The sequence below is a fragment of the Patella vulgata genome, chromosome 2, assembly GCF_932274485.2.
Source record: "Patella vulgata chromosome 2, xgPatVulg1.2, whole genome shotgun sequence".
Taxonomy (NCBI): Eukaryota; Metazoa; Mollusca; class Gastropoda; family Patellidae; genus Patella; species Patella vulgata.
In genome coordinates, this window is record NC_065880.2 from 4531517 (window position 1) to 4536937 (window position 5421).

General features: G+C 38.1%; 1 long non-coding RNA gene across 1 annotated transcript; it reads right to left on the reverse strand.

Annotated features, from left to right (window-relative positions):
* Positions 1-1377: 1377 nt before the first annotated feature.
* Positions 1378-5421, reverse strand: LOC130010873 (uncharacterized). The gene is made up of 3 exons (XR_008786168.1): positions 5365-5421; positions 4024-4356; positions 1378-1642 (listed from the first exon to the last, which is right to left on the reverse strand). It is a non-coding gene; the product is annotated as an uncharacterized LOC130010873 (long non-coding RNA).

The following is a 5421-nucleotide window of genomic DNA, read 5'->3' on the forward strand; positions in this document are numbered from 1 at the left end:
ATATAGCATGTCAGGACCAATACACCGGAAATATCTATATATGTATAATTATATAGCATGTCAAGACCAGTGCACCAGTGACATATATATATATATAAATATATAACATGCCAGGACCAGTACACCAGGAATATATACCATTATATATAATTATTTAGCATGTCAAGACCAATTCACCAGGTATATCTAGCGTTAATAATCTTTGAATGGCATTTAGCGATTGAACATAATATACCACAACACAGTTCTATGGATGACAATCACTACATTATATACATTATATCAAGCATACAACTTACAAATGATGAACAATTGTGACAGTGTTATATAAAAGTACATTGAGCAATAAATAAAGGCTCGGTCCAACTGCACTTACGGATGCAAAGAGGATGTAAAACGGGGAAAAAAACGTGCCCTCCTTTTGAAAATGCCATGCATCCGTTGTGTACTCATTGCATACGTGTTGCATACGCTCTATCCATCGAGGATCCGTTCATTTTGATTTCATCCGCGCAAAAAGTTTTGAGCCGTGTACGATGTAAATGCGCGACATATACGAGCACCAAACGTTCCATGTCCGTTATCATCCGTTAAACGTCCAATGTATCCTATCTGCATCCTCTGGACAACCTCGCAACTCACATCCGCTGCAGATGAAAACGGAAAGAGGGAGGAAAGATAAGGTACATGGAACGTCTATACATCGTTAGTAGCACGGAAATAGAAAGGACGTAAGCGTATGCATCTCGTAATAAAGTTTTCAAAACGGACAACGCGTTTGTATCTGGGATGTATCTGGTATATTGCAGGATGTCTGGAGTTTGCCGGAGCTGTCATCCACTTCCATCCGCTTTCATCCGCTAGGCTTCCAATGAACATCCATTTAACATCCCCACTATACATACTTCCCACGTTCGTCCTTTTCTGTTCTGTTTTCGCAAATTTTCGTCAATTTTGTCCATTTCTGGAGCGGATGAAAACGGATGGAGCCACGACCGAAAGTTTGCTCATCCGCGGTGTCCTTTTTGCATACGTTTTGTGTCCATCGGCCACTGGGACCGGGCCTTAAGAGAAACCATAAGCCAACAACTATGGGACCCTAGCGTGTATATATAATATTATAGTGATTGTTATCCATATAACTGTGTTATGTTATATCTATCTGATAGCATGCCAAGACCCAAAACTCAGGGATATATATCAGATCGTACTGTATGGACTATTGAAATATTCCACAAGTCTTGCTTAGATATTCGACTACATGTATATCGAGAATGTAATAATAACTTACCCGTCCAGTAATCCATCCATAGTATGTCATCTGGTGACGCCGTAAAATTTTTAAATTCTATGATTGAAAAATCGGCCCCACCCCATGTTTGCATTTCTCCCATCGATAGAAATAAACCGCCAGTACTGCAGTTCAGTTTCCGTCTACCATTTACAATGACATCCACCCTGCCACACGATTCACCAACTAGACTGACGACCCATTCTTGGATAAAGACCGGGTGCGAGACAGACACGTTACAAGAACAGGTCAGACCTCGTGTTGGTGTATCTTGTCCAGAGAAATATAATCGCATATATCTTAATGCTGTCACCGGACTTGTAATATTCATGATGTTAAAAAGGTTATTATCTGAAACGAAAAATGTATACAAGTTGTTTTTTTCTTCTTTCAGATACTAGTTCTATAATGTATTTCCTAGTCTATAATATGTGATATTTTATAGAGCATATGATATTTTATATAATATGTGGTAGTTCTATACTATATTTACTAGTCTATAATGTATATTAGTAGTTTTTCTTCTTTCAGGTTCTAATTCTATAATAATAGCATGTGATATGAAATGTAGTATTTATTATATAATATATAGTATGTGATTTTTAACAATAAATAATATGCGATTTTTAATAATAAATATTATATATGTTTATATAATATGTGAAATTTTATATAAGGTGATTTATTTTGTATAAAATGTGATATTTCATATTATATGTGATAATTTATATTATAATATGTGATTATTTATATAATATAATAATATTAATACTATGATACTAATCGTTTTCTATATCACTGAACATTCAGCCAGTCTGACTGATCCTTATGTAAGAATTATATGATATTTTATAGCTGTGTATTTATAATATGTGATGTTTTATATAATGAAATGAAATGAAATGAAATGGGGTTTAACGTCCTACTGTTCTGCTCCTATACTGGGCTAAAGAAGACGGGCATCCGCCATACTGTGTGCTATGAGGGAAATTTTGCCCGGGCAGCGGTACTATGTTTTATATAATAGGTAATAGTTTATATAACAGCAATCACTATACTTACTAATAAAAAAAATATGTGATATTTTATATAACATGTGATTTTTTTTTAATATATACTATTCAAAAAAAGTAGGGGATATTTGATTTTTAAGTGTTATTAAAGTCACCTAATGAAACTGACGAAGAAACAAATGACAAAATGAAATGAAGTTCACATTCATCGATTTATTCCAAATGATCGTTAGACTAAGTAAGGCACAGACTGACCATTATAAGGGTAAAATGATACCCGGGGTCAAACAGCAAAGTTACCACAGCATCACAACCAAGTCAGTAACGGGTAAATCCTCCTCTGTTTGCCAAACAAGCATTGATCCGACGTGGCATACTCCTAATGAGACGTCTAAGGTCATTTTGGTCCAGATTGTCCCATTCCTGTTGCAACGCAGCAGCAAGTTCTTGGACATTGGCAGGACGTTGTTGACGTTGACGTAACCTCTGTCCAAGCATGTCCCAGACATGCTCGATGGGGGAGAGGTCGGGACTCAGTGCTGGCCAAGGTAATGTGGTGATGTTCTGTTGTTGGAGGTAACCTGTAACGATCCTGGCCCTGTGACATCTTGCGTTGTCATCCTGGAAGATGAAACGGCGGCCATGACGTCGTGCGAACGGCACAACATGGACTGCCAAGATGTTGTCCCGGTAGTACTGGCCTGTAACACGCCCTGCAACAACATGTAAAGCCGTTCTTTCAGCAACAGTGATGCCTCCCCACACCATAACAGAACCACCCCCAAATCGATCATGTCTGATGACGTTAACGTCTTGGAAGCGCTCGTTTCGACGACGCCACACCCTCCTACGTCTGTCCAAAAAATCAACAGTGAACCTTGACTCATCTGAAAACATCACATTGCTCCAGCGTCGATTATCCCAGTGTTGACGATCCCTACACCAACGACGTCTTGCCTGAATGTGATGATCTCTCAAACAAGGGATCACGCGAGGACGTCGGGCGCGAAGGTGACCCCTATGCAGTCGATTCCGAATCGTCTGGCCACTTACTCTCACACCAGTGTCTGTTTGAAGACGAGCGCTGATCTGATTTGCTGTGATGACACGATTTCTCAAGGCCAAGGTACGGATAAATCGATCCTGGGCTTGAGTTGTCGCCCTTGGTCGACCTGAGCGTGGTCTGTCCTGTACAGATTGTGTATCACGGTATCTGGACCATAGCCTGCTTATGACAGACTGAGAAACATTCATCGTCCGCGCCACAACCGCCTGTGTTGTGCCGATCTGTAGCATGCCAAGGGCACGTATCCTTTCATTTTGGGTAAGCCGACGCATATCAAAATTTGTTTTCTGGTCACTAAAACAATTAAACTGATGTTTCCACCCTGGAATTCAATGCCACAATGACTGTAACATTCAAAGTCAGAGTCGTGCAAATCTTGGGTTGGACCCCCATGATGATCCCAAGCATCACATGCATTCCATGCGGTAGCTATTGGTGCGTTTGGGCGTCACATGTAACTGGAAATGTTTCTTCTGTTAGGTTCTATAGTGACCTTTTTCGTAGTCATTTGCATATTTTAGTATTATGCCCCCAAAATCAAATATCCCCTACTTTTTTTGAATAGTATAATATGTGATGTTTTATTATATAATATTGTATATAATATGTGATATTTTATTTTTTATATAATGACAATCAGTATATATACTTACCAATCATACACATTACTGGATATTGAATATAATGATAGTTGCTATCAGGGCTGTAAGGGGACTCGAGGATACAGCTATGTTCATTAGAACAGTTCTTATAAACTTGTAAACGATAATCTTGACTAACTGGATCTACCTGGTCCGCCGTTTTCTTCCTACAGCATTGGTTATTACCACACCCACATGACGAATTGGAATCATGTCTACCGTACGATAATCTGTAATTCCGTTCGTCGATAATAATCTTGTCAGTACCACAAGACAAAGTATGTTTAGAGCAGGATGAAGACGATGGGCTGTAACATCCATACTTCATGACGAAGTTTTGTGACACTACAACAAGAAAGATGTAATGGCTAGTTAAAAAGACAACACAAGAATCAGGGCATTGTTACTAAAAATTCAATCGTCGACATTATCCTAAAATAAAATGTCATATTTGTATTTAGGCACGACCCCTGGAGGTAAAATTGAACGATTTAGAATCCTGATTCATTAAAAGAAACAGTATGCATGATTTAGATAAAGAGCTGGTCGTTTTTGCTATCATAGTTCAAACATAGATAATACATAAAGAATATATTAACAATTTAAGTCCAATTATGTTATTCCGGGACACGTTTATTAGTATTCTAAGTTCGTTCTTGCATTATCGCTTTATTTTTAAATTAAATTATTAAATGGCAATCGTGTTTCCATCCATTCAAAACCACAACCATCCGCTGCTTTGTAGAGTTGATTATGGTCGGCTTAATGTTCATAAATGCCTAATAATTTATATAACATTTGAGGCCAAAAGGCCAACATAACACAATGTACAATATGGTTGAATCTATGTTGTCTTAAGGAAGTGGAATGTTTTTCGACCAGGACCTGGTCGTTAACCGCAACAGATCTTGTTCTTCATGTTCGTCTTGTTCTTGGGCAGGCGCCCTTTGACAAAGCCTAACGCTCCGTCAGTTCAATTCCGATCGACATGACAATTGGCATGCTTCTTCTTTGAACAATTATACATCGATGTGGTGAATTAGATTTTTGTATTTCATTCAACAACATGGTCAGTTCCTGGTCCATAATACGCTCGTTTTTTTAATTGATGAGTGTTTCCTAGAAGCATATCAATCTACTATATAAATTTTTACCAGGTTTGCCGTGCGCTTAAGAATATAAAACGGTTATACCTATCCGAAGGGGCTGGGGCTGGGGTGGGGTTGTGTCAGAAATGTTCAGGTTTTCCTAGGAATACACCACATTTAGGCAGTTATGATCCTGGTTTAAATATACTAATACATACATAAACACAAATGGGGATAATTTAACGAACCGAGTAATACAACTTACCGGATTGACTAACCAATATGAAACAAAAACTAACTCTATACAAGAGCGTCATTTTTT